This window comes from Lactuca saligna, chromosome 2, assembly GCF_052625555.1.
Source record: "Lactuca saligna cultivar CGN05327 chromosome 2, ASM5262555v1, whole genome shotgun sequence".
Taxonomy (NCBI): domain Eukaryota; kingdom Viridiplantae; phylum Streptophyta; class Magnoliopsida; order Asterales; family Asteraceae; genus Lactuca; species Lactuca saligna.
In genome coordinates this window covers 13,096,580-13,117,020 of record NC_136418.1, presented here as the reverse complement: position 1 = coordinate 13,117,020, position 20,441 = coordinate 13,096,580, and the positions used below count along the sequence as shown (strand labels likewise).

The following is a 20,441-nucleotide window of genomic DNA, read 5'->3' as shown; positions in this document are numbered from 1 at the left end:
TCCAATTGGTTCCATCCATCAGTATCCTCCTCCACCGGAATAACCGGTGGGTCTTCCCGCACCCGCTCACTATGTTGTCAGACCCGCCTTCCCGACTCCTTGGGAATTGCCGGCTCGTCTTCATGTGGAATGGTGAATGAGTCACCAAACTTCTCGACTATCCGAGCCCTCTGATATAGTGCAATGTTGAATGGTGGAGGGTGGATAAACGTGAGTGCGCGAGCTTGTGGCAAATCTAGGGCCCCAAATGACTTGGCCAGCCGAGTGATAAACATGCCTCCATTGAGTTTTGAATTGACTTTTTCTTTAACTGCCCCTTCAGCGAGGAATTTTGCAATGCAGTAGGGGAGGTTGCAAAAAGCATCGGAAGTAATGATACTCCATAGGTAGAAGATATCAAGGGTTGGGACCTTGTCCCAAGCCTTCCGCATGTTTATAGTACTAGCCACAAATCGGTGAATGAGGCGTTGGATTCGTGAGTGAATGTGGCCCTCTTCAGCGGTGGAAGGGATATAAACTCGATTAGCAATCGTGTTCCACCATGTAGAAGCTACCACTTCCTCGGGGAGTTCCTTATGACAGTTCTCCAACAAAGCTTCAAAGTAGTAAGTCATCATCATGTCCTGATCATAAATTCCTAATCTCCAAGAGAACTCAACCATGCTGCATTGTCGTAGCTCCCCACCCAAAGAAAAAAAATTCTGTTAGGGTTGTAATACTCACTACCACCTCGAAATGAGATGGTAGCGAAAAATTCCCAGCACAACTCGGCATATACAGGCTCTTGAATCTTGAATAATTGTAACCACCCATCACATGTGATGGTGGTATACCCCAGATTGCATTCCTTCACCAAGTAAGGTGTAAGTTCCTCTTCCAATCCCACATTTCCCAACCACCCCCATTCAACTGCGTTTAGTAAATGAATTTTCTTTTGTTTGAGTGCTTCCAATCTGGTTAGGGCCCTTGTTTTTGATGACTTAGAAGTGATTTGTTGAAAAGAAAGCCATGGCATATCACTTTGGCTCCCCCCACGAGAATACTGCCCCCTTCTAGCCATGATACCTGCATACAAACATCAAAAAAAACACAAACAAACAATACCCAGAATTAAAAACGAAAAAAATTGGGTCTGCATAGTCATCTACTCGCCGAGTACACGACCTACTCGGCGAGTAGGATGAACATCTGGACTGTTCGGTGGTGGATCTGTATAAACTGTCCAAAAATCCAAATTTTTCACAGGGTTTTATTGTAATGACTTATCTAACCATAAATCCTAAAGAAATTCCTCCTAACATTACCTAATTTATGGCAATATTAAAACCCTAGAATTTGAGGAAAACCCCCCAAATCCGAAATCAAGCAAAATCGGGGTGAATCTATGATAAAGATCGAACCTTTCAATAGTTTATAGTGTAAAGATGTTACCTTTTTCTTTGAATGATGAAGATTGAGTGGAAAATTGAAGAGAATCGGAAGAGAATCGCACGAAATCGCTGGTTGCTTGAGAAGTCACTGTGCACGGCGAGTATGGAGCTTAAATGGTGAAAAACCTCTTTTTTTTTACAGATTTATATTTCACCCATGTAAATTGGCTACTCGCCGAGTAGAAGGGTTCTACTCGCCGAGTATAAATGCCATTACGCGTTATATCAGGCTAAACGGGCAGGTACTCGGCGAGTAAACCTTGAAGATTGAAAAAATTGTGCTAATTTTGAAAAATTAATGTATTTTCTCATGTTTTTAAGCCATCCACCACACACTCTATGCATTGCTTGTCCTCAAGCAGTTATGTTATTAAAAGTAGATGAAGAAAAGGGAAAAAATAATGAAAATAAAGAAAAGGAAAGAAAATGCAAACTTGAAACTCGGGTTGCCTCCCGAGAAGCGCTTCTTTTTAGGGAGTCATTAGTTGGACTCCTCCCCTTCTACGTGGTTGCAATCCCTTCCAGCAGCAGCAACTCTTCCATTCCTTCATTCCGGGGGACTCCTTCTTCATACTTTTTGACCCTATGACCATTGACCTTGAAAGGCGTGCCATCTCTTGATAATAGCTCTATAGTACCATGTGGAAACACCGTTTTCAATAGGAAAGGACCATCCCACCTTGACTTGAGTTTTCCCGAGAAAAGCTTTAGTCGTGAATTGAAGAGCAACACTTTTTGGCCTTCATGAATTGCTTTATCTTTAATCCTTTTTTCATGCCACATCTTGGTCTTCTCTTTATAAAACCATGAACTAGAGTATGCATCATTCCTAAGCTCTTCAAGAGCATTCATTTGCATCAATCGGTTGCTCTTTAGTTCCTCCAAGTTGAAGTTACACCTCTTTAAAGCCCAAAATGCCTTATGCTCTAGCTTTACCGGTAAATGGCATTGCTTTCCATAAACTAATCTATATTGTGTAGTACCAATAGGTGTTTTGAAAGCTGTACGAAAATCCCATAGTGCATCATCTAGCTTATCCGACCATTCCTTACGGTTGCTCCCCACCGATTTCTCCAAAATTCGCTTTAAAGCTCGATTTGTTACTTCGGTTTGTCCACTAGTTGTGGATGGTATGATGTGGAAAACTTATGGGTGACCCCATATTTTTTTAACACCTTTTCCAATTAGTCATTTGAAAAATGTGTTCCTCGGTCACTTATAAGGGCTTTCGGGACTCCAAAATGTGAAAATAATTTCTTTATAAACAGCACCACTACCCGACCATCATTTGTTGGTAACGCTTGTGCTTCCGCCCATTTGGATACATAATCAACCGCCACTAATATGTATTTGTTTCCTTTGGACATAGGAAATGGTCCCATGAAGTCAATTCCCTACACATCAAACACCTCGCACACTTGGATACTATGTTGTGGCATTTCATGATTTCGAGATGAAATGTTTCCCACTCTTTGACAAGCATCACATTCTTTGACAAATTGGGCTGCAGCTTTAAAAATTGTGGGCCAATACAACCCAATGTCAAAGATCTTCTTTGTAGTGTAGTGTGCTCCATGATGTCCACACGTGGGCCCGCTATGACAATGCTCTAATATTTTCCGGCTTTCCTTCCCGAATACGCATCTTCGTATGATCTCATCCGCACAGCTACGGAAGAGGTATGGGTCGTCCCAAAAGTAATATTTTAATTCAGCAAAGAATTTCTTCTTTTGTTGACTACTAAAATCTTTTGGGATGGATTTTGTAGCTAAATAATTAGCTATATCTGCGAACCATGGCTCTTCTCCCACTGTCACCATAATGTATTCGTCCGAGAAGTCGTCTCCAACTTTATCTTCTTGCAATTGCGGGTTCTCAAGCCTTGACAAGTGGTTAGCTGCTACATTCTCCATTCACTTCTTGTCTCGTATCTCTATGTCGAATTCTTGAAGGAGTAGCACCCATCGTATCAGTCTTGGCTTAGCATCCTATTTGGAAAACAAATACTTGATAGCTGAGTGGTCAGTAAAAACAGTAGTTTTAGATAAAACCAAGTAAGGGCGGAATTTATCAAAGGCATACACCACAGCTAATAACTCTTTTTCAGTGGAGGTGTAATTTTCTTGGGCTGGGTTTAGAGTCTTGCTTGCATAATATATGGGTTGAAAGTGCTTATCAACCGTTTGACCAAGGACAGCTCCTAATGCATAGTCACTAGCATCACACATAATCTCAAAGGGTAAGTTCCAATTTGGTGCAATAATGATCGGGGAATTAGTTAATTTTTCCTTTAAAAATTCAAATGCCTCTAAACACTCTTTAGTAAAATTAAATGGTGCATCTTATAGTAATAATTGTGTTAGAGGTCTAGTTATTTTGGAAAAATCTTTTATGAAATGCCGGTAAAAACCCGTGTGTCCTAGAAAACTCCTAATGCCCTTCACATTAGTTGGTGGGGGTAATTTGGCAATGGTGTCAATCTTTGCCCGGTCCACTTCAATTCCCTTTTTGGAAACCTTGTGGCCCAAAACTATACCCTCCTTGACCATAAAGTGACATTTCTCCCAATTGAGGACCAAGTCTGTTTTTTCACACCTAGCAAGCATTAAGTCAAGATTTGTGAGACAATCGTGGAAAGAAGATCCAAAAACGGAAAAGTCATCCATAAAAACTTCCATGAATTTTTCCACCGTATCGTGGAATATGGCTGTCATACACCTTTGAAAAGTCGCGGGTGCATTGCATAACCCAAAAGACATGCGTCTATAATCAAAAGTCCCACTTGGGCAAGTGAATGTGGTCTTTTCTTGGTCCATTTGATCTATGGCTATTTGAAAATAACCCGAGAATCCATCTAGAAAGCAATAATAGCTATGGCCCGATAGTCTTTCTAACATTTGATCAATAAAAGGTAAGGGAAAATGGACTTTACGAGTGGCATCGTTTAGCTTTCGATAATCGATGCACACTCTCCAACCGGTTACCGTTCGTGTCGAAATTATCACGTTCTTTTCGTTGGTTATGACCGTCGTCCCTCCTTTCTTGGGCACCACTTGGACCGGACACACCCATGGACTGTCGGAAATGGAATAGATAATTCCTGCATCTAAGAGTTTGACCACTTCTTGCATGGACTGTCGGAAATGGAATAGATAATTCCTGTACAACCGGCTTTGCTCCTTCTTCCAGATTGATCTTGTGGGAGCAATAGGATGGGCTTATTCCCTTGATGTCGGTGATGCTCCATGCTATGGCCCATTTCCGCTTCTTCAACACTTGCACGAGCTCTTCCTTTTCAGAATTGGACAGGTCAAAGGCTATAATTACTGGCTTTTGGTTGCCTTCTTCAAGAAAAGCATACTCCAAATGTTCTGGTAAAGTTTTGAGCTTCGTTTCTTTGTTCTGAGTGCTGGACTCGCCAAGTGCAGGGAGGGTAATCGGCGAGTTTGTGGCTGTATTCTCGACTTCTGCCTTTTCTTTAGAGGAACTCGGCGAGTAGGACTGTCAGTTTGTTTTACCAATTCTTCATAATTTGCTTCTTCCAACAGTCTTTAAATTTCCATTAAGTCTTTTTCTGGATCAAATGCTTCATCATAAGTTGTGAACTTGCTGGAATCTTCACTTATGTCTTCCTCCAATAATTTGTCAAGCATATCGATTGAGAATGTTGTGTCGTCACTGTTCCTTGAATACTTTATAGCTTGGTCTACCCTGAATGTGATTGAATCTTCTCCTACCCGCAAGGTGAGCTATGATTCCCTCATGTCTACTAGCGCTTGCCGTTTTAAGGAAGTTCGTTCCAAGGATGATTGGAACTTGTTGATCCGCCTTCATGTCTAGAATGATGAAATCAGCGGGAAAGATGAATTTTTCTACCTTGACTAGTAAGTCTTCGCATATGCCTCTTGGGAAGGTGACTGTCTTGTTTGCCAAGTGTATTGCCATGCGAATTGGCCTTGGCTCTGGGAGATCCAGCTTCTTAAAGAATGAGTATGGTATTAAGTTCACACTTGCTCCCGAATCAGCTAAGGCATGAATAGCAGCCAAGTTGCCGAATTGGCAAGGTAAATTCAAACTCCATCTATCACCTTTCTTCTTTGGTAGCTTATTTAGCATAGCAGCAAAGTAGTTTTCATTGAGTACTACCTTTTACACTTCTTCCATCTTCCTTCTATTGGTGCGAAGTTCCTTAAGGAACTTTGCATATTTGGGCATTTGCATGACGGCTTCAATGAAGGGTATGTTGATTTGAAGAGTCTTGATATGATCTAGGAACTTCTGATACTCCTCTTCCTGCTTCTCCTTCTTAGCTCGGGTTGGGTATGGCATTGGAGGCTGATAAAACTTTTCAGGGACCTGCACGTTGGTATTTGATGGTGTACTCACCGAGTCTATATGAGGTACTCGACAAGTAGGACTGTCAGATTGTATGTTTTGGTTTTCTTCTTGCTTTTTTGCCTCCTCCTTTTGTGATTCCTTGGATGCTTCAGTCCGAATAGGTGCCAGGGGAGTGATTATCTTTCCACTTCTTGTTGTGACTATGTTTATGTGCGCGCCTCGTGGGTTATTTTCAATTTTGCTAGGAAGTTCGCCCGGTGACCTTTGGTTAATTTGTTGAGCAAGTTGCCCAAGCTGCGTTTCTATATTGTGGATAAATGCTTGTTGGTTCCTAAGCATGGTTCTTGTTTCTTGAATTGCACCATCATGATCACTATGTCTTTTTTGTGAGGCAGCTACAAATTTGGTGAGCATTTCTTCCAAGCTTGGCTTCCTTTCTTGCACCGGCTCCTCCTTTTGGTAGAGCCCTCTCCCTTTTTGCCTATACCTATCCTCCTTGGCTTTCTTGTACTCTTCATAAGGGAGCCACTCTTTCTTTTGTTTGCACCAGTCTTCATCATATCAGTCTCCACTTGAGTAACACACTCGCGCCTTCTTGTTGCCATTCTCATCTAAATCGCAGTCTCTAGTTAGGTGAGGCCCATTGCAGTTTTCACAACCCACCCGGATAGCATGGATCGTTTGATCCATTTTATCCATTCTCCTATCCATGGTTTTTAGCATAGCCATGACCGCGGATAAGTCTTCAGTAGCTGCATAAGCAGCTCCCCTAGTGACATCATATCTAGGGTTGTGGTACTCTCTAGAGTGTTTAGAGAATTCTTCGATCAATTCTTTGATCACTGGGGGCGGCTTCTTTGTGAGTGAGCCTTGCGAGTCTAGTAACTGCCTGGTTGTGACATTGACTCCGTCATAGAAGATGGAGACTTCTTGCTGGCTGTTTAGGTCATGGTGTGGGTAATTTCTTAGTAAGATCTTGTACCTCTCCCATGCTTCATATAGCGACTCTCCAGCTTGTTGTTCAAAGTTAGCAATGACCTTCTTCAACTTGGCTATCTTGGAAGGTGGGAAAAAGTGATCAATGAATTCTTCTTTCATCTTGGCCCAAGTGGTGACTGATCTGGGGGGAAGTGACTTGAGCCAGTCTTTTGCAGCACCTTTGAATGTCACCGGAAGCATACGAAGTAGTTGAGTCTCGCGGGGCACATTTGGAATATTGAAGTAATCAGCTACATCATTGACTTCATCCAAATGTTTGTAGGCATCTTCATGGTCTTTTCCATACAAAGGTATTTCTGTAAGTGAAGCTAGGATATGACCCTTTAGCTCGAAGGTAGCAGTCGCAGGAATTGCGGGTTGCACAAGTCCCGGGCCAGTGTCATCGCACATCCTCTTCTTCCATTCTCCCATGGGGATTTCATCAATGTTAGCCATTGTGGTAGCTAACTCTTTCTCGGACTCGGTTTCGTGCTCGTATGTAGGCTCCTCTTCTTCCTCAGTCTCGTACTGGATATCTTCTTGAATTGGATCTTCAATTACCAAAGAGGCACTGGATGCTCCAGATTTGCTGCTCTTCTTTTTCCCGAAAAACAATCTTCAAATTGGACAAAGCTGACTTCTTTGGTGTACTTGAGCTCTCCACGTCTTTTCCTTTGTTCCTTTTCAATGCGAATTCGGGATCTTCAAACGGGGGTACCAGTGGGGTATTCGATCCTCTAGTCATGAAAGTCCTGAAACAAACAAGATAAAAACGTAAAAAGAACAAAAAAATGTACTAAAAAAATCGAAAATTAAACTGCTAAATACGTTGGTACTCGCCGAGTAGGTGCGACTACACTCGGCGAGTATCAGTGTGATTTTGAAAAAAATTTAAAATTAATATTAAAACTAAAACAGATGCTAAAACCTAATTACTAACTACTAAATTGCAACAAATGAACTCTATGCAAGAAAACTCACACAAAGGATCGAAAAAATTAGGAATTAGATTAATTATTTAGAACCGTTCCCCGGCAACGGCGCCAAAAACTTGATGTGTGTAAAATGCACTTGTTTTATCCCTACTTTTTATTAATAAATTTAGCACACAAAGGCAGTGAACCTATCTTTTAGTGGTACAGTTTAGTAAGTAAGGTGTCGAACTCAGGGAACGGAAAATTAAACTAATAGCTAATTTTAACTAAGACAATTAAAAAAAGTAAAAGGTTTTTCTTCTTGTTTTGCAAGACTGGAAACTTAAGCACACTATAAAACACTTAACTAACTAAATAACAAAAACAAACAACTAATTCACCAAATTTGATAAACATGTTTCTATTTAGGTTCAACCAATTCACTTCTATGGTTATTTGTATTTATGATAGATTTAGTGTTATTGGCTACCAATTATAGTGGTTAGGTTCATGTTCATTACTCCTAACCCTTAGACAATTAACTAATTTAAGCGGTGATCAAGTGTTTAAACTAATTAATTCCCTAGATTAATAATTTGGATTAAATAGGATTTGTAGTGGTCAATTAAGTTACTAATTCAATTAACCTCTTGTTTGATGGTTTCTCAAACAAGCTCACACATTAATCTTCCTATTGTCTTATTAATCTTGGTTTCATAATCATTATTCCTAAGCATATGGTTAAGTGTTCACATAGACATATGAGGTTAACAACTAAGAGATGTTCATGCAGCCTAATTGTCTTCCAATTAACAGAAAATAGTAGTGATTAATGCATAAGGTTCTTTAACAAACTTAATTTAATAGATCACCAATAAAGAATCAATCAAAAACTAAGAATTAAACCATAGGAGCTCCTTGGTATTCCCCAAACAGAAAAAAAATGTATTTAGCTCATAGTTGCAGTAAAAACAAACACAAAAACAAGTTTAACTAGATTAAACATACTCAACTCTTAAATCTAAGTGGAATGATTAGCCTAGTTACTTGAATTCTTCAAGAGATTAAATATTATAATTCCTCAGCGTCTTCTAGGGTTCTTAATCGCAGCTAGACCTTCAAAAATCGCCAGGAAAGTTGTCCCATTGGATAAAGGCTCGTTTTTTTATAGATATCTCAAAACAGGGTGTACTCGACGAGTAGCAGACCCAACTCGCCGAGTAGGTGCATAGTTATCCGTCTTAAATCAGGAGTCATGGCTATCTTCTAGAATATTCTGATGGACTCGCCGAGTAGGCTCGTGTACTCGCCGAGTAGATGGGCTTTTGTCCCTCAATCTTCATTCTTTGGTCTCCAATTTCTTTCCCTTGTTCCCGTTCACTCCCAAGCATGTCTTTTGGACTGAAAACAAAATTTAAATAGTTTTAAGTACCTTTTGTCCACATTATTCACATAATTAGTTAAAAATGACTAAAAATATATACTAAATAATTAACTAATTATGCACATATCAAAATCACAAATCACCACAAACTTGGAAAAACTTATGAATGTGTACACTTTGCACTAGAAATCGGCCACCACTTCTCACACACACTAAGGTGTCAATTCATGCACCATAAGCTTGTTTATATAGTGTAGATGATTAGGGTAAACCCTAATAACCCATGTCTTTTCCTCTTCCAAGGATCCAGGGGTTAAAAGCTCCACGGATCATCCATGGACTTCCATATAAGCTAAGCCCATTTCCAAATTATTGTTAGCCCACACCATATAAATATAATAGTCCATGATTTAATTATTCTTCCTTTTAATCACTAAATCAATTCATAATTAATTTAAGATTAAAACGTAATTAAATAATATGACTTTATATTAATATATTATAACTTATAATATATTAATAAAACATAAGTATACAATTCTCATAATATTATCAATAAATCGTTTGGGTGAAGTGCAACCTAAATGGACCATGCCGGGTCGAGTCAAGTATATACCAAATAAGTTATGATCTTAGACACCATATGCAACATACGGTCCCAAGATGGAGACTTTATGAGGAAATGGTCTCCTTTGGCCTAGATATATCATATTTTTTGACTATAACAGTTGTATGTTCATAAAAATGCAATCTTGGACGTACACATTGAGCCATGCATGCGATCTAGACTTTTGGAGGAAAAAGGAAAGGTGTTAGAGAGTGTACGGACCTCTACGGCCCTGCCAAGGCTTAAAGGTTCCGACTTTATGGGAGAAGAGGCTTAAGGAGAGTCAGATCTGGGAGTTGAAGGAGTGTCTTAACCGTTTAAGACCAAAATCCATGGGATGGCTGAAACTGAGACTTGCACTGGGCGTAACTCTCAGTACGCGCGGCATAAGGGGTTGACACCCCGATTGTGGTTCGCCGGCGTATGCCCCACGTACAGTGAAGGTACACGCCGCGTACTGCCTCCTGTTGACTTTTGTTGACTTTTAGGGTTTTAGTAAACCTTTGGACTTTTGGGTCAGAGAGGGGTAAAATTGTCTTTTACCCTTCTATGAAAATCGTAGAGTCGATTTAATCTAGCCTTTGAGAACCGTTATTTATTTGAGAGTATTGTTATGTGTTTAGGTGGGGACTAGACCAATGCATTCGAGTGTAAGGTTATCCGAGATATTGAGGTGAGTCTTCTCATTATATTGTACCTGGAAGGTACCTATGTGTGACCGGAAGGTCTTGTATGCTTTGAGATGTATGTGCTATGTTGTTATGTGATATGTATGTGTTATGTATGTTATGTATGATAAGGACCGGAAGGTCAGGAGGTTACGGGCCAGAAGGTCGATACGGATAGGACCAAAAGGTCTACCGGGATTCGGGACGGAAGTCCCTGAGACACTTGGATTGGAAGATTCTACAGAGTTATAGCCTGGAAATCCGTATGTGTTGTACCTGGTATTTTGGGGAACTCACTAAGCATGTATGCTTACAGTGTTGTGTTATGTGTTTCAGGTACCAGTGAGGATCGCGGGAAGGCGCCGGCCTGATCAGTACACACATGAGGAGTTTTAACATATTATGATGTTGGGATGTAATGGGTTATTATGTGATATAATCACATTTTTATAACTATAATGAATGAAAGTGTGTTTTTAAAACGTGAAAAATTGTTTTGAAATTTACGTTGCTACAAGTTGGTATCAGAGCCTTGGTTTGATGGATTCGGGTGCACCTTCGAGCGTGTCTGGACTCAAACTGAGGATTTGAGAGATTTTCAAAATAAAATTCACAAGAGTAAAATGGTTTTTTAAAAATCAAAGCAGAGTAGTGTGTACGATCAGCCAGCACCCGAATAGTGATTTCCCAAAATACCCTTACATTATGTGAAATAAGATATGTTATGATATGATATTCATGCTAGAGTAGGCTAGGTATTCAAATAAGGACTAGAGTTGCCTAATTTGCGATGCCTTAGCCTAGGAAGATTATTGTTGCAGAAGAGTGAGTAGATAGCAGTGGGGAGCTTATGAGAGATCTACTGATGGGTAGGCTATGCTAGCGAGGTGTAGAGTACTTGTGATCTAGGATCCAAGGAGGAGGACTTGGGGTGAATATTGATGCGGTGTGGGCGGTAGTATAAGGGCCCGTACTACCGAAGACACTGTATCAGTGCACAGTCCAACTAAGAATCCTTAATGGTTCTAGGTAACAAGTGGGGTTGTGTTATCGAGTGTGAGTATGCTCAAGAAGGTTCTCTGAGCACGTGTCTACCGAGCAGGCACGCATGAGCCGATATTTGAGCATTTTGAGGAGGGATACTTGGGAGTTCGCATCGAACTCAACTTACCGGACATTTATTGAGCTTCAAGCAAATGCCCAGAAGAAGCAGATTGAGTTGGAGACTCAGGCCAGGGAGGAGGCCGAGTCTCAGGGGATGGACAAATGGTCGGCACAGTCTCAGTCGGCAGCCAAGCGGGCAAAGCCCGCCGATTCGAGATCTGGAGGCCAGAAGGGCCGCACTTGCGGAAGGTGCGGCAAGGGACACAATGGGTTTTTTCGATCCGGTGCTTGCTACAAATGTGGAAAGGAGGGGCATATAGCCAAGGATTGTCCCAAGGGATTCATGGTTTGCTTTCATTGCAACCAGACGGGCCATCAGAAGGTCGCGTGTTCGCAGCTGCGAAGCACAATACAGAAAGCACAGCAGGGATCTACCCCTGCCACCGTGCGTGCTACTGAGGTTCGTCCGGTGAAGGCCGAGGCACCGAAGGCATGAGGGAGAGCCTTCTAGTTAACAACAGAGGAGGTCCGTGCAACGCCCGATGTCGTGGCTGGTATGTATTCTTTCATTTATTTATGTTGAGATTGAGGTGTTGTGCTTATATTATGATATGTGTAGGTACTTTTCTTATGAATTATGAACCTGCTTTGGTGTTATTTGACTTGGGTGCGAGTCGGTCATTTGTTTCCTTGGCATTTAGTCAGCATATCAGTATCCGACGAGAGGCATTGAGTCAGCCTCTACGAGTTTCTATAGCTAACGAGCGAGCGGTGTATACTACGGATGTGATTCGAGGACGTATACTTGAGATCTTCGGTGTGGAGTTCCCGATAGATATGGTCCTGATTGCGATGGGGGACGTATGTGTCATAGTGGGCATGCATTGGTTGAGCCGATTTAGAGCTGTTATAGACTGCGAGCATCGGTAGGTGATTATACGAGACCCTAGTACGGTAGTACTTACGGTGTACGGTGAGGGTACCCGATGCAGGTCAGCATTTTTTTCAGCCGCCAGAGCGAGACAGAGTTTGCAGCAGGGCTGCAGCGGGTTTGTAGCCTATGTGATGGACACTCCAGTGGCCGCTGGGAGGCCAAGTTTGATTGATGAGGTCCTGATAGTGTGCGAGTTCCCGGATGTTTTTCCCGAGGAATTGTCGGGTGTTCCTCCTGAGAGGCAAGTAGAGTTCTGTATCGATTTGGTTCCAGGGGCAGCACCTATCGCGAAGGTGCCTTACCGCCTTGCGTCACCAGAGATGCAGGAGTTATCCTCTCAACTTCAGGAGCTACTGGGGAAAGGGTTTATTAGACCGAGTAGCTCACCTTGGGGAGCGCCGATCCTTTGTGTCAAGAAAAAGGATGGTTCACATCGGATGTGCATTGATTACTGGGAGTTGAACAATTTGATGGTCAAGAACCGTTATCCGTTACCGAGGATCGATGATCTATTCGATCAGTTGCAGGGGGCGTCTTGGTTCTCCAAGATAGAATTGAGGTCAGGATGTCATCAGATGAGGGGTCGAGACGAAGATATCCAGAAGACGACGTTCAGAACTCGTTATGGGCACTACGAGTTTGTGATGATGCCTTTTGGGCTCACCAATGTACCATCAGCGTTCATGGATCTCATGAACAGGGTGTGCAGGACAATGTTGGATCGGTCAATGATTGTGTTCATTGATTACATTTTGGTGTACTCGAGATCTAGAGAGCAGCACAAGGAGCATCTGAGAGAGATTCTCGGGGTATTGAGATCGGAGAGGCTTTTCGCCAAATTCACCTAGTATGTTTTTTGGTTACGAGAGGTCCAGTTCTTGGGACACCTTATTAACCAGGATGGGATATTGGTTGACCCGGCCAAGGTTGAGGCGGTTATGAGATGGGCAGTACCGAGATCACCCACCGAGATTAGAAATTTTCTAGGGTTGGCCAGTTATTATCGGAGATTTATCAGGGATTTCTCCAATATCGTTGTGCCTCTCACCAGGTTGACCCAGAAGGGTGTCGCTTTTTCATGGGGTCCGAAGCAGCAGACCTCATTTGAGACACTTCGTCAGAGATTGTGCGAAGCCCCAGTGCTAGCCCTCCCGGAAGGGATGGAGAATTGTTTGGTGTATTGTGAGGCATCGATATCGGGGTTGGGTGCAGTACTTATGTAGCGGGGGCATGTGGTAGCGTATGCGTCGAGGCAGCTGAAGCCTTATGTGATTAGGTATCCAACCCACGATTTGGAGTTGGGGGCAGTGGTGTTCTCTCTCAAGATCTGGTGTCACTATTTGTATGGTGTTCGGTGTACCATCTACAAGAACCACAAGAGTTTAAAGTATTTAATGGACCAGCCCAACCTAAATATGCGCCAGAGGAGATGGCTGGATGTGGTAAAGTATTACGATTATGAGATCCTGTACCACCCAGGCAAGGCTAATGTCATAGTTGATGCCCTGAGCTGTAGGGCGGAAAGCGCCCTGATTCGGGATATTTGTATGCGGTTGACAGTGATGACTCCGGTGTTGGACACCATCCGGGAAGCCCAGGAAGAGGCCTTGAGACCAGACAACCGTAAGAGGGAGCGGGTGATTGGGCAGGTACCGGAGTTCATTATCGATAGTCGTGGGTTGATGACCCTTCAGGGTCGGATTTAGGTGACTTATGCAGGCGGAGCGCGCACCACCTTGATGGAGGAGGCGCATAAATCGAGATTTTCGATCCATACCGGGGCCACTAAGATGTATTTGGATTTGAAGAAGAATTATTGGTGGCCATGTATGAAGAGGGACGTAGCATGGTTTGTTGGGAGGTGCTTAACCTGTCGTAGGCTTAAGGCTGAGCACCAGTGACCCGCATGCCTTGTTGCAGCCACTTGAGGTTCCCCAATGGAAGTAGGAACAGATTTCTATGGATTTCATCACCAAGTTGCCAAGTACCGCGAGGGGTGTCGATGCAATTTGGGTGATCGTCGACCGGCTAACGAAGAGCGCTCACTTTCTTGCTATCAGTGAGAACTCTTCTGCTGAGAGGCTGGCAGAGTTGTATGTGAGGGAGGTGGTATCGCGACATGGTGTACCGATCTTGATTGTGTTACACCGAGATGTGCGTTTCACTTCCAATTTTTGGAAGAAGTTCCATGAGGAGTTGGGTACTAATCACACCTCAAAACCGAGAACGGCGGAAACGTTCTGGGGCGGAGGACGTCATGTAATGTATCACAACAATGTAAAGTAGTAAACAAGCAACAACATCATCCATTGCATTAATAGTATAATTTTAATTACAAGTGTGTTCTTGCATAATATACAACAATAAAATGAACAGTCATAAAATAAGACAAGTCTGGACTGCTTCGTCTTCACAAAACCTGGTCGTCGTACCTGTCTATTTGTGACCTGAGAATACAAGTTATTTTGAAAGACAGTATCAGCCAAAAGCTGGTGAATTCATAAGGATTAGTGTGTCTTTGATATGCAAAACTTGTACTGAAAGACTTGACATTGTTCTAAAAGAAAGTTCATATAAGTGTGGGAATGTTTGTAAGTAATTGAAAGCATTTGGTAAACCCTAGAAATCCCTATGATTTCTATTAGTATAGATAAAATCTTCTACCAAGACCTAACTGTTTTGAAAGTAGTCTTCTACCAAGACCCGACTGTTTTGAAAGTTGTCTTCTACCAAGACCCGACTGTTTTGAAAGTAGTCTTCTACCAAGACCCGACTGTTCGACTATTATTATTAATATAAGAAATTGTACCCCTTTGGCACTAGGATACTCAAATATAATTCACCTCACCAGTTATGTGAATGAGTCACAAAATAAAGGTAATAATATAACTAACTTAAGTATTATCCTTTTATACTAGGATAACTAACAGTGTTAACTTAAGACATCCGTAGATGTACATTTACCTCTGGAGCTAACAGTTGGGTGTAGGAATAGTTAGTCCCTTAAAGTATACCTATAATGGTATCAACCGTAGATATTCGTAGATGTGCATTTACCTCTGTAGCTAACTGAGGCATTAGGAGTGGTTAACCCCTTATAGTATCCTTTGGTACTAGGATCGACAGATCTTATCTAATAATATCTACACTAATAATATGTAATAGTATTTTATCATATAGTATCTATGTAAAAGTATTTATGTAAGGGTATTCATGTAAACGTACTCATGTAAGCGTATCTATATAAACATACTCATGTATCATGTAATGTACTCATGTATCATGTAATATACTAGTATAGACTCATGAATGAACTGACTCTTGTGTGATTTCCCTATACTTGGAATAGTAAGTGGTATCTCCTAACTATACCTATAATAGTTACTAACATGTACGTGTATAACCCGAAGTATGCCTTTGCTACCCAAAGGTACTGAACCGACTGAGGAAAAATTTTATATCTCTATATGTATACATGATATATAACTAATAGTTAAAAGACCTTCGGACGGATACCCGATACTCTACCAGACCACATCCCAACGGGGAAAAGGAAATAAAGCGGGTTAGCCTTCCTAAGTCTTTTAAACATTATTTATATAACTATACCTATACAGGCATGCAATTGACAATATAAAAGCATATAAGGAGTTTTATAAAACCTTTCAAAAAGATTAATACCTAAGAAAAGATCGACTTGATGTCATTTATAAAACGGTTTGGAAGTATTTGTTTGACAAAAACAGTTTAAGTATAAAGGAACCTTTGTTTGAAGCACAACTATAACAAATTCAAAAAGGAAACATACAGTTTGAAAGACACTTTCTAAAAGTGTTTTTGTTGGATAAGGTGTCTAAGTCCATAACTATTTCTGGTATGTACTTGACCCGACCCGGCATGGTCCATTTGGGTTGCATGGCACCATGCAATTGGATAGACTAAATGAGAGAAATAACACTTGGAGATTATTAATATATTATAAGTTCTAATATATTAATAATATTATTTGATTAGTTTGATCAAGAATTAATTTAGAATTAATTAAGTGATCAAAAGATAACTAATTAAATATATGGGTTGATTATGTAAATCATCCATATCTTGTATAGTGGGCTAAGAGGCTCCATGGACCATCAAGTTGGGTTTCACCCATAGGATGCTCCATGGATGCTCCATGGGAGTTACAAACCCATGGGTCATGGAAATGAAGAGTCATGACACATTAGGGTTTAACCCTAGATGTGTCAACACTATATAAGTAACATATTCTCCACCCAAAATCGGTTACACTAAGAAACAAGAGGGCTTGGCCGATTTTGAGAAGTGAGTATTCTCTCATAAGTTCATCCAAGAGCATTTGGTGTTGTGTGAAGCATTTGAGGCATCACACTTGGGGTGCTAGGCTCACAAGGTTTCAAGGAACACAAACAACAACAAGGTAAGTTATTCTATCTATACTTTATGTTAAAATTGTTCCCCATGTATGCTAGATAGGAATATAACCTTGGAATTCAACTTTGCATGACAAATTAGACAAACATAGATCCAAGGTTATTAGGGTTGCATGTACACTTAGGAAGTGTTAGAATGCTCAAAACCCATCAGTGGTATCAGAGCCTAGGCTTGTTTGTTCTTATTTGTGCTTAAAAGTTGAAAACAGAATCGGAAATTTTGCTGTCTGCGAAAGGACTCGTCGAGTCTATAGGGGGGACTCGTCGAGTCCATGAGTATCTTCAACCAACTCGTCGAGTCAGTTTATGCACTCGGCGAGTAGGGTCGACTGAGTGCAGATTTTCGATTCAGTTGCTGGAAATGAATTAGAAACATTACCCTAAACTGTTTTGGTAATTGAAAACTTGTTTTTGGTGGTGTAATGTTTTTGCTAATTCATTTACAACAACTAGTTATCAAAATTACAAAGTTTTATGTAATTTTTGATTGTGTTCATATTCATGTTCTTGTTCTTATGATGTTTTAGATGATCATAGCAATTATTTGTAACCTATTTGGTAGTTTAATTCTTGATCATAATGTGTTTTAATGGAGTCCATAACTTATCCTTAAGTTATGGAAAACCAAGAGACACTTGAGTTAAAACCATTAAGAAAACACAAGAGTTAGAAAAATGAAGAGTCTTCATTTTATTACTCTATTAAACTCATAAGTTACAAGAAATGAAAAGTTTTGAAAGTTACAAAACTTGCCCTCAAGTTTTGGAACAAGTAAAGTTAAGTTAAAACTTTAAGTTCCAACCCCTAGAATTTTAAAAGTTAAAATTCAACCCTTATACTTATATTATGATAATTTAATAATTATATATATATATATGTATAAGAATAAAGTCGTCTTACCGCTAATACGCCTCATTCACGAAGCCGGTCTATAAGGTGGGTATAAGGTTGTTGCCTATAAAATGGTGACTTAATGGGTGTACATTCTCACCCACCGCTTGCTTGACTGGTGGAGGGTCGTTAGCCGAACGGGTAAGACAAGGACTTATAAATTCTCATTCAAAGTATGATGAATATAATAAAGTAACTAAATGTTTATTAAGTTCCCAATCTTAGTTACTTTAGGAAAAATGTGAATAAGGTGCTAATCCATGAAATTACACTTTACACTTTGTCTAAGTCGTTGGTGGAGCGTGTGTGGTTAACCGGCACACTAACTTGGACTTAACAAGGTAGGTAAAGGGTGACTTAAGGTTTATTATAGTATCGGTGGAGCGTGTGTGGTTTACCGGCACATCGATTGAGTGATAAACTTTAAGGGTACCAAGTGATTTGCATGGTTACTTCACACCTCGTTTTGTGATCCTCGGCATCCCAGTCACAAAACCTGGAGGGCACTCCAGAGATTGAAACATGCCTTTGAAAAGTTCATTGGATCTCAAAGAATCTAGGAATTTCTAAAACCAATAAAAACTAAATATCTAATATTTCGGTTTTCGTGGTGGAAATTGGTGAATCGTCATTCACTTACCTTTCAAATATGGTATAGCTTAGATTACGGCATACCTCTTCTAAGTTATATTATATTGTGATTGGATCCTAGCCTTAATATTACATTTGGGTGTTTTATTAAGGACTCTCTTAAATCTAAACTAAACTTGTTCTTCTCTTTCAGATGTCTTCAAACAATGCTTCTGGCTCGAATCCTAATGGCTCCTTTACTCTTATGAGTTTGTGTGGGAAAGTCACCTTTGATGGATCCAACTTCAATAAGTGGATCAGAAACATCAGGATGATTACTCGCTACGAGGACAAAGAATATGTCCTTGACAAGGAGCTTAAGGAAATTGATGAGTCCACTGCAACTCCACAGGAGATCACTGACTTTCATACTCATGAAAGAGATGCAACCAAGGTGGCTTGCATCATGTTGGCCACCATGACAGCTGAACTCCAAAAGTCTTATGAAGATTTCTACCCTTATGAAATGCACCAAGATTTGATGGAAAGATACCATCAAAGTGCACGACAAGAGAGGTACGAAGTCATCTGCTCCATGATAACAACCATGATGAAGGACGGAGAGGCCGTCACGAGCCACATGCAGAAAATGCAAAGGTATGTGGATCGTTTGCTGAAGCTTAATGTGAACTTTCCTGAGGAGCTTGCAATAGATATCATTTTGCACTCCTTACCATCGTGCTATGATCAATTCTGCATGACATATCACATGAACAAGGAAGAGGTCACCCTCAGCAAACTTCAGGGACTTCTCAAGACCGCAGAAACAGGTCTTAAGGGGAAGTCGGTTGCTATCACTCCTACTCCAGACTCAACTCCGGTCTTGGCAATCGGGCAAAGTCGAGGGAGGAAGAGAAAGAGATCTTCAAAGGGTACCAAGGCTCGGACCCTTGATGGCTCTTCTTCAAGTGGAACCAAGAAAGGTTTCATTACTCCTTCTTCTGACCCAAAAGAGGCTGAATGCTTCTATTGCCATGAAAAAGCTCATTGGAAGCGGAACTGCCCAAAGTACCAGCAGGATGTGAAGGATGGGAAAGTCAAACCCAACCATGCAGGTATTTACACTATCATTTCTAATAACTCACCCCATTCGAAATCTTGGGTCCTTGATACCGGTTGCGGTATTCATATTTGTTGTGACTTGCAGGGACTAGGAAGAAGTGAGAATGTGGAGCAAGGAAGAATAAACTTAATCATGGGGAATAGGAAAGTTACACCTGTCACCAAGATTGGAGTTTATACTTCATCGCTAAGTAGTGGGTTAAATTTAGATTTGAATAAACGTTGTTATTCGCCAGAAATGGCAAGAAATATTATTTCCTTTCATGCATTGTACAAACAAGGTTTCACCTTTTCGTTTGATAATGAAGTTGGTTCGATTAATGCTTTCTGTAATAATGTACTTTATTTTAAAGCATTACCTTGTGATGGTGTGTATGAAGCTGTATCTATTGTAGATAACTTAGGAAATAATGTTTTGTGTATTGATTCTACTAATGATAATAACTTGGATAAAGCATCATTATGTCATTGTCGTCTTGGACATATAAGCAAGAAACGCATAGTCCAACTCCAAAAAGATGGAGTCTTGGAGTCGTTTGACCTAAAGTCAAATGATAGTTGCGAATCATGCTTACTTGGGAAAATGACAAAGTCACCCTTCACAGGCTCGTGTGAAAGGGGTGAAGGTTTGTTGGACCTTATACACACGGATGTGTGTGGACCATTCAAACATGCCACAAGAGATGCTAATCGTTATTATTTGACTTTTACTGATGATTACAATAGATATGGATATGTCTACTTAATCAAGCATAAGTCAGAGACTTTCGAGAAGTTTAAGGAATTTAAACAGGAAGTCGAGAATCAATTGGGTAGGAACATTAAGATGCTTCGATCCGATCGAGGTGGTGAGTATCTTAGTTCAGAGTTCCTCGACTATCTAAAGGAATGTGGGATTGTCTCACAATTGACACCTCCCAGGACACCGCAGTTGAATGGTGTGGCTGAGAGGCGTAATCGAACCTTGTTGGACATGGTTCGTTCCATGATGAGTCAAGCTTCGCTACCAATCTCATTCTGGGGGTATGCCTTAGAGACTGCCGCCCATAT

The 20,441-nt window shown here is 40.8% G+C and overlaps 1 non-coding gene across 1 annotated transcript; it reads left to right on the top strand.

Annotated features, from left to right (window-relative positions):
• Nucleotides 1-6,711: 6,711 nt before the first annotated feature.
• On the top strand, nucleotides 6,712-6,818 carry LOC145033164 (small nucleolar RNA R71). The gene has a single exon (XR_013677402.1). It is a non-coding gene; the product is annotated as a small nucleolar RNA R71 (small nucleolar RNA).
• The last annotated feature ends 13,623 nt before the right edge of the window (nucleotides 6,819-20,441 follow it).